Raw genomic sequence first — 10,647 nt, 5'->3', positions numbered from 1 at the left:
AAAAGTCAGTCTACTGATGCAAGTATTTCAGATGTAACCTATACTTTACCTTTTAATCCACCACAACTAAGAAAAAAGTTTACTTTAAAAGATGGCGGGGGGTACTTGCAGTTTTTCAAGTAATGCAAATGATAATTTAGATTTCAATTAGTGTCTTGCATGTGCTTTCGTTTCTATGATTACCCATCAAAATAGTGATGTGGCAGCTCCGTGACAAATCAAGGCAGCTTTTCACTGCTAACTTAAGGACATGACTCTGCAAGTAATTATTAATTCCTACTCCTGAACTGTGTTATAACACTTTTAGGAATATTTTGAGTGGTTTCACCAGTAAAGTTAGACTTCTGGAGTCTCCAAGTGCCAAAGCATGGCTTCTTCATCATATCCAGACGTAAAAACAAAGCAGACCAAAAAAAGACACAAAACGACAAAATGAGAAGACAGAATAACAAAAAAACCCCACAGAAGACACAAAATGACCAAAAAAATACACAAAATAACTAAAAAAGACACAACAGACACAAAATGACAAAAAAAGACAAAACATACACAAAAAGACACAAATGACAAAAAAAGACACAAAATGATTTACAAAGACAAAAAAAGGATTCAAAAATGGACAAAATAGCCCAAGACTCCATAGAGTTAACCCTCTGAAATCTTGGGCTATTATGTCCTTTAAAATCTCTACTATGCCATGTTGTTATCAGTTTTTTCAGCGCTTCCTCACCTTTATGTCCTGATAATTAATTTTTAACTTTGACTTACTTGATAAAAATGTTGAACCCAAAAGAAACAAAGGAAAACATAAAATCTGATCTTGAAAATTGTATTTCGATACACAGAATTTTAAATGTTGCAAATATGAATACAGGTTGCAAATATAACACATAACAGGTAAAATGAGAAAATCTCTAGTTCTATATTTTTATACTAAATATATTTGACATTATTACTTGGCCAAATATAATCCAAAAACAATCTGGAATGGAGTTTCAAGCCAGAACTTTAGAGGGAAGCTGATGGCAAGACTCAATGTTGCTTCATTTTTTTGTCTTCACGTCATGAAGAAGTAACGTGCAGGTGTTTTCATGGACTCCAGAGGGTTAAGAGCGATTTCCCAAGTGTGTTTAGTCCGAATAAGAGTGAAATTGATGCTTTTAGTTCGTTTTGTGTTTAGTCTGGTTTGCTTTCATAGTGCAGAAATGTAAGCAGACCAAACAAAAAGAGGTAAATAAGTGTCTGGAAATGTACTCGCAGTATTACATCTTATTGTTTGGAGAGTTGAAATGCTCAGAAGGAGCGCCTGTTGAGGCTCCGGGTCGTCAACATGACAACAGACAACGTGCAGCGATCAGACACCTGTGTAATCAGAGAAGGCGAGCCTTGACACACTTCTACCACGATATGGTAAAATTATTTTGAGCAATACGTTGATAAGTCTGCAATGAGAAATTAGAAAAAGAGTAAAACTGAAGGACACAATTTTCATCTTCATGCTACGACTGGACCTCACAATTTAATTAGGAGCCCAAAATCCGCTGCGTTTTAGTTTATTTCCTTTAATTGGGTGGGATTACATTCGCAGTGCAATTGAACCCTCGGGTTGGTTTGGTCTCGGACCGGTTGTTTTGGTCCACACCAGAGTACGATTGAACCTTTCACAAGCTGCTAAGCGAACCGTAACAACAATTTAAGAGTTCAATTGAAATTTGCTAAACGTTTGGTTTAAGAAAAGCCCTAAGAAAAGCATATTGTGTGTGTTCAGAACACAAATTACATTACACATGTCAGACAACACATCTCATCAAATTACAATGAAGAAGACAGACACATATTGGGTCAATATTTAGTTAAAGATCAATATTTAAGTGTGAAAAATAAATATATTATGGTGGAAAAGGCAATCCAATCCAGTGCTATATTGCAGTACATAGAAAAATAAAAAGTACTGATGGTAGAATAGAATAGAATGCCTTTATTGTCACTATACACATGTACAATGAGATTTAAGAACTGACTCCAAAAAGCAGTGCAACAATAAATCAAATATATATAAAATATAAAAATATACAATATAAACAAACATACTTAGGCAAGTAAATGTAAAGAAAAAATGCATACGATATGTAAACATACGCAAGAAAGGGAGGTAAGGTGCACAGTCTTCAATTCAATTTGCCAGAAGCAGATATGATGCTATGCAGTGTTCATAAATATATTGCACGTTGGAGGACAATTTATTGCACAAATTATTGCACATTGCCAGTTATAGTATATTTAAAAAAAGAAGAAATATTGCGCAGTACACTGCAAAAAAAAAAAAAGAAAAGTTGGGTGAACTCAAAATTTCAAGGCAACAAACTTCGATAAAATTTGAAGTTGGACAATTAAACTAAACATTTTAAGTTTTGTTTTTGAGTTTGCTCAACTCAACTGTAAGTTGTACTAACTTTTAATTTTATATTGTACTAACTTTTAATCCTTACTTCTGCAATGTGCTCAATTGGCTCTATTGTAACGCTGCTATGAAATGTCAGCTAATGTTGCGACCACAATTTTGAGCTAGCATTGATACGCTAACGGCTACTCCTGTAGCTGTAACAAGGAGCGCTGCTAGCATCAGTTAGCCGCTAGCATCAGTTAGCCGCTAGCATCAGTTAACCGCTAGCATCAGTTAACCGCTAGCTTTCGCTAATGACCGAAAACCTGTTTGTGTTTAAATGTTGAAAATGTGTAGGTTCTCTTCTCCAACAAAAGACGTACAACACTGCACAACACAACTCAGAATAAAATTCCCTTATCATTTTAATTAATTTAATTAAGGGTTGATTACCTGTGTGGACTCCAGCTCAGGCAGCACAGCCACAATGAGACTTCAAGTGCAGTTCCAACTCGGAAAGTTGGCTTTCCCACATTTCACAACAAAGAAATAAGAGTTAGCAGAACTATTGTCCCTTGTTTTGAACCCCAACGTAAAGATATAAGTAACAACAACTCACCAACTTGTTTTTGAGCATACAACTGGCTTCCTTTGTTGTGCTAACTTTAACATTAATACCCTAAATGTCAATAATTTATATTTCCAAGGTTTACCAACTTAAATCACTGTTTCAGGCCAAAAAATACAAGTTGGCCTTTTTGCAGTGTAATAAAAGTCCATATGGTTAGGTCTAATTTAAATTCAAATTTAAATGAAGACTTTTTTTATACCTTAGTTAAATGGAATAACTTATTAAGATGATGAGGCATTTTTTAAATTACAATCCCATCATGGACTGAAATGTAAAAATTTCCAATTCCTTACAAAAAGGACAGAGTGTTCTAAGTGGATTTTAGGGGTAGGTATCAGGGCCGATCCAGGCATATTTTAATAGATCAGTATTGCCGAATATAAACTTTTTCAAACCTTCGTCACTCTACTGGACAGTGTTGTCCTCATCTCAGCCTGCTGGTGCTGCAGCGCTCTGACTAACATGCAGCAAGTGGAAATTAGTGTGAAAAGTGTGTGGATGTGACCAATTATTTGGGCAAGATACACAATTTCACTAAACTCCCACACTAACAAATCTGTTATCTTTCTAATTAGCATAGAGCACTGTACAAAATATTCAGCAATGCATTTTTCTAACACCACCTACAGAGTGTTACGTCTTCTCTAGTAAGGTCAGATTATTGCGTCCCATCATTTTCTCCTCGTTGAACTTTCATTTATATCAGATTTTAAATAGCCTTAAAATTTAATTGTTTTGAACCAGGGGCATCATTACATAAAAATACTCTAACTCCTTCTCAAATTCATAGAATTGTTCCTGTTTTCATATAACACAAACAATTTATATCCTATCCTATCCAGACCTGCTATCTTAACTTCAGAAATCTTAACCCCCGTGTCATGAGATGCACTGCAAAAAAGGTGTGTCTAAAAACAAGATAAAAACACTAAATCTGAGGGAAATTATCTTGCTGCTTGATATGAAAGTTTAATGAGTTTTATATGAATGGTGCTTCACCGTGTTGTGTGTGGAAGGTCTTTGTGTCCTTTTTAGGTAATTTTGTGTCTTTTTAAAATAATTTTGTGTCTTTTTTAAAATATTTTTGTCTTGGGGCGTTCCCGGTGGCACACCTGGTAGAGCGCGTACCACAGAGGCCCAGTCCTCGTAAGCGGGCGGCCCGGGTTCGAATCCGGCTCGGAGCCCTTTCCCGCATGTCTTCCCCTCTGTCTCCCCTTTGACTCTCAATATCTCTCTCTCTCAATAAAGCTACAAAATGCCCAAAAAATATCTTAAATATATATATATTTTTGTCTCTTCTTTAATAACTTTGTGTCTTTTTTGAGAATAATTTTTTTTTTGTGTCTTTTTTGGTCATTTTGTTTCTTCTTTAATTTAGTTTTTTTCTGTCTTTTTTGGTCATTTTGTGTCTTTTTTGGGTCATTTTGTGTATTTTTTAAATAATTTTGTGTCTTTTTGTCATTGTGTCTTTTTTAAAAGTAATTTAGTGTTTTTTCAGTCATTTTGTGTCTTTTTTTAGTAATGTGTCTTTTTTTTTGGTCATTTTGATACTGTCTCTGTTACTGTTTTTTTTTTTAATCTTGATAAGAAACAGTATGAACAGCACACACTGCTCTGCAAAATGTAGTTATATATATGTATTTAGTGCCTTTTTATTAGGCACTTCAGATCCAGTAACCATAAATTTGATTCCTTCGTCGGCATTTGACCCGTCATGCCTGTATGTTTGATCAGAATGTACCAGAAGTCACCCATTGCAAAATAAAACACATTTGTGATTTGCATGACCACTGACATAGCCCCATGCCCCCTTGTAGGATTTTAAAGCATCATCAGGGACAAAAGGACACTATTACAAAAAATTGGTGTGGCACTTTAAAGAGCAGTAAATGGCCATTTAGGTGTTATAGGTCTGTGTGGCAATGGGGAACAACCTGAGCACCAAAATATAAGTGCTGCTGCCATTTTTGACAGTTATTTTAAAATTATGACAGGTTCTGTGCCATCCTAAGTAAGGACACGTCTGTTATAGCTAGGTTCCTATCTTAAGATAGGATTTTTCTCTAAGGGGGATTAGAAAAAGTGCTTTTTTATTACCAAAAATTCTAAAAGTCATCCAAAACTAAGTTGATTTCAGATTTAGGAAGTTTATGTAATGAGACCCTAGGAGTACTTGGAATAAAAAGCTCCTAAAAAATGAAGATGTAATTCACATTTAGTTAAATATAATGGAATATTAGATGTAAGTATAGTTATATCAATCAGACTTGATATTAACAAATATTAAATATTAAGGGACTGAAATTGGGATCGATTGATTGGGAAATCAGTAATTTTTATAGTGTACATAATAACTTATGTGAAATGTATTATATTTACATTTTAGTAGTACCACCTTCTCTATTATTAGTATTTTTCTATTATATATATATTATAATAATAAAAAAATACTAATAATGATAATTACAGGAGAGAGGAGAAAAATAAGACAAAAAAAAGTTTAAAGTTGCACACGTATAACTGCCAAAGAAAGACATAAACACATTATATCTTTTAGAATATTGATAGTAACTCATATTTTCCTTGTGAACCCACCATGCACACTTACATTTACTCTAATGATGCATATCAAATAGTCACTGAGGTGGTTCTTCAAATTTTGACCCCAAAAAACCTCACAGAGAGTTTTTCATGTTGCTGGAATTAGAAAAGGTTGCTGTGCTCCACTCAGGAGATTTATCTAGAACACTGAGATCAAAACACAAACAGCATTTGCCTTATCTTTAGCCAAAGCTCTCCGATATCTGAACACACAGACTTCAAAGGGAGCATCATTCTTTTATTAGGTTAATCATAGTTTCACTTTCACTTTCCAAATGGTCGGATCAAAAAGCATAGCCAAGTTATTATCTGGGATTGTAGAGGAAATGCACATTCAATCAAGTGTGGAGGGAGAGAGAGAGAAAAAAAAAGTTTGATTGTTATTCTGCGCGTGATGAGATGATACAGGCCTGATCAATATTCCACAGCCACACTTTGTTTGAGAGCGAATAGTCCATTCCACTCTTGTCATGAAGTTCCCCAGAGTTTGCCCCGAGCAATATTAATACCATGAATTAAAAATGAAAGGATGGCAGCAGGTACTATCGAGCCGTTACATTTCATATGAGTGGATGAACGCTTAGTGACAGAAGTTGGCTATTGCTCCCTTGGTTGCAGCAATTATACTCTTCAACGGGCACACAATACGTAATGAGGGAAACTTCAGCACATCTCTTTGTATGTGTCATCCTGATGTATCCGTGCTGCCGAGCAGTATTGTCACGCTTCGAAGGATTAACATGACATCCATATTAATGTAAAGCTTTCGCATGCGGGACCAAGTCCAGTGCAAGATTTCAGATGAGTGATGTCTTGAAAGCACATTATCTAAAGATAACAGACAGTGCTCCCATTTACAATGCAAACTATATGGGTAAAATATCTCACAGCAGTGCACTACCAAAAAAGGCATTCTTTACTGTGGTCATATGTAAAAGAGATTAATGTACAGAATATCCAATATATCCATTACAACATATAGTCAAATGACTCAGATACTGATATGATAGAACTTATTTAACCATGAATATGTCAGGTATAATACATGGTTGCTCATAAAGTTGAAATAAAATATATATTTTTTTTTTACCTCTTTCCATGAACGGATATGACAATGTGATTTATTCTTGACACATAAAGTGTAAATCATCTCTAAACTGTATGAATCAACCTCTTCCAAACATATCACAATGGAAATGAAACCTCATTGAATAGAGGATTGTGTCTGAAAAAAATATAATTAGTCAAACTTTATGGGCAACAGTGCATATAAGATTTGCGTTATAATGTTATATACTTTATTTAGTTTTATGGTGTACTTACATTATACCAAATATTTCCAACAATTTTCAAATCAAAAGTAATACAATGTCCTAGAACTATACACAGTAACAGAAATGCCAACAGTTGCCACACAACATCATTTAGTGATATGATATTTCAATACCAATCCAGTTTACGATGTGCTACAAGTGGCTAATGCTAGCGGGGTCATCCCTATGTTCCCCAGGTCCTATGTTCTCCGGGTCCTATCTTCCCCACTGGGGGTCCTATGTTCCCCTGTAGCAATTTTCCAGAAGAAGGGTCCTATGTTCCCCGCAATCTATCAATCTTTAATCTTTAATTTAAATAAATGTGCACAGCAGCTACTTTCTGGTTACTTTGCAGTTCATTTTATGCTTTTTATATCTAGGATTACTCATGTTTGTATATTCCCACCCCTTATCATATTGTCTTGCATCGAGGCTTAGCTTTTTCCTTTTAGGGTTAGGGTTAGGTTATTTGCATATGCGCGTCAAACAGCCTGTAGGCATACATAGGCCTATTTGCCATGGAATTTGGCACTCATGGTGGAAAAAGTGACAGACCGGAGAACATAGGACCCTTTTTCGGAATAGCGGATTAAAAGGGTCCTATGTTCCCCAGTCTCATACAAAGAGGGGAACATAGACACGCTCCCATGCTAGCCACCAAGCTAATGCATATAGCTAATGCAAAAATGCTCATGATTCTGTTTGGTAGTATCATTGCTTTGACCATAGATAACAGCATTAAACTACCACATGATTGAATTTGCCACATAACGTTAGCTACTGTAGCTCTACGGGTAGTTGACTCATTTAATGGTAAGTTAGCAAGTTAGCTAGCGAGCGCACCACACGGTCCCTCTACCACATTTTCTGCCACCAGAAGACTTCACCGAGAGGATGGCAGATGTCAGGAGTTAGAGATTATAGCAACTCAAATTCTGCCAGCGCAGACAGACATCAGTGCTGGGGGTTATAGTGGGGCTTTTGCCCAGAGGCAATGATAACCTGGGGAATGACTGAACTAGATTTGCTAAAGTGGCTAATGAGTTGCTAGCAGCAGTCCCTGTCATCTACCGCAAACAATACAATTTAATTCTGTGAGAAACACTGTGGCCATTTCATGAGAACTAAATGACATAATTAGAATAATTTTGACTTTATTGTCGTTTATGACATACTAAAAAAATAGCTGATTGTAGTTTTTTAGCTTCTTCATAGCCTTTAATAAACAGTAAACAAACAACAAAGTGCATGCTTCATTTGAACTGATTTGTTAAAGAGCAACTAGAAATGTGGGAGTGTTATTTCACTCAGACATCTACTTTGACTAACACGGTGGAAAAGGTTATAGCTTCCCTATCCCATCTGTCTTTGTTTATCTTGGGAAATAACTAATGCCTTTTATTTCCTTGTGTCTGGCCTTTTGTTACTTCGTCTGATGAACAATCAATCATTTCTCATCAAAGCAGCCCTTCTTTTTGTTACAAAAAGTTATAATTCTGATCTGTTTTTTTTAATGATTTTTAATGGATTTATTTTGTTGTTATTTACACACATGTATATATTTTTTTTTACTCCGTCACGTTCGACTCTTTTACACTTCATCTGGTCAATTTTCTGACTTTCTTTCAACGGTCAGTTCCATGTTATCTTTGCATCACTTACTAAAATTGTTTTCTATAATGACACACAGGAGGTCAGAAAACTTAAAGACTTCCTTTAGCTGTCACAACAAGTGTCTGTAAAGTTTAAACTGTCAAAGCACATAAGCGGAAGTATCGACAGAAGAGACAAACATTTTTTTTTCTTGAAAATTGGAGACAAATCGTTGACAGCTACTTCTCTCACACAAGCAAGTTTCTACAAAATTACTCAGGAACTAGCAAGTTGATCAATAAAGACATTTTCAGAAAATTAACTCCTTTACTTGAGCATTCTCCAATGACTTTGAGAAACTTGCAGTTGCAGGCCCGATACTTTCTCAATAAATAAATAGCTGGTGAGTTTAAATACAAGAATAGTTTCTCTCTTTTCAAAAACAAGACAAATATACATTTCTTCACTGTAGTGTTTACATTATTATCCACACTGTGGGCACATAGCACGTCAATCAACAGAGCTGTGTGGGAAGAAGAATCCGCAAGACATTGCTTTGTGCTTGGGTTTGTTTCTATGTTAGTAGGTCTAAAATATTACGTTTTACAATCAAGATCAAGATATGACAAGAAGGTCTTTGTTTATTTGAAACCTGGTGTCATAAATCTTGCGTTACTATGGCATTTGCAATGAAGAAAAGGATAAATATAAAAGTATGTATAATATAAATATAATATAGAATATATATAATATATTATAAAGTATGTATAAGTAAGTATAATATAAAGTATGTCAAGCGAGCAATGGAAGTAAGAGTGAAAGGATAACTTTAAGAAGCTACACAGCCTAAAATTAAACCTATCTTAGTGTCTAGACCAGTTGCCACAAAATTATGGTTCCATTGCACATTTATGCAAAAGTAATATGTAACATATCTGGCAGCCTTTAGTATGAAACATTCTGGCCTCTCAACTAACTATAATGTCAAACCTTCCACATCAACTGCGGTTTGTGTCTCATACACCAACAACGATATAGTTATAGATGTTGCCTGGAAACGCCAACTCTATTCTTGCATTTTAAGTTGCAATTCTGATTGAAAACAATGAGAGGTGCATGAAAGAAGAAGTCTCAGTCCATTTATCCGCTGGCATCGCCCGGACCCCCCAAACAGCAGCCCTTCCCCACAGAGGCTTAATCATTGTCAAATGACCAATGGCTTTTGAGATTGACTTCAACCCAAACAGTGATCTTTTGCTAAATCTAACAAAGTCATTTTGTTCCTGAAACCTAACCAAGTAGTTTTTGTTTGATTCACAACACAACATAATTCACAACATTTATACCATTGTCACACTGTTAAAATAAGTCATTTTTTGCCTAAATCATCTCCTTATATGGTAAAATTGCCTACATCCTCAGTTGATCAGATCATGTGATTTTACCCCTTAAAGATAATGGCCTATGTCAATTGTGTGACTTTATTATGCCTAAGTCAAAACAAAATGTAACTTAGGCAATTTTTTGAACATGCCTTTGTGACTTAAGCAAGATATGGTAACACTTTATTTTGAAGGTGTCTACATAAGAGTGACATGAGCGTGTCATAACATGACATGGGATGTGTCATGAACAGTAACATTAATGCTCATGATACTTGTCATGTCATGTTTCTGACAGGCTTGTGTGACTCTTATGTAGACACCTTATAGTAGTTAGTTAGTATCATTTACACACAGTGTTATTATTATGCCACTAGCCATCCTTTGTTTCATCCTTTTTGAGTGAAATGATCAATAAATGTCATATGTTACACTTTTGGTGAAGTTTTTTGTGTTTCCTGCAAAACTTGAAAAAATGAGTTAGCCGATCATTTTAACAAGGTGATGACTGTGATCAAAACTGTGATTGAGTGCATCAAAAAGTTGCCAAGGAGTCCTGAAAAATTGTATGTGAGGTTAGGGAACAAGAATGTGTTGTAGTTGCAAAGAAACATCGAGATTCAACGCATCTGATGTCTTTACCTCTGGTGATAAAGAGCAATTTTCCACAGCTTCTACAACTTTCTAAAAATCCATCCACAGTAGATGTTTAATTTTGAATTTTGTGACAACACCTGTCAGCTA

The sequence above is a fragment of the Centropristis striata genome, chromosome 19 (assembly GCF_030273125.1).
Source record: "Centropristis striata isolate RG_2023a ecotype Rhode Island chromosome 19, C.striata_1.0, whole genome shotgun sequence".
In the NCBI taxonomy this organism is placed as follows: Eukaryota; Metazoa; Chordata; class Actinopteri; order Perciformes; family Serranidae; genus Centropristis; species Centropristis striata.
The sequence above is the reverse complement of the archived record's forward strand: the minus strand, read 5'-3'. Positions refer to the sequence as shown.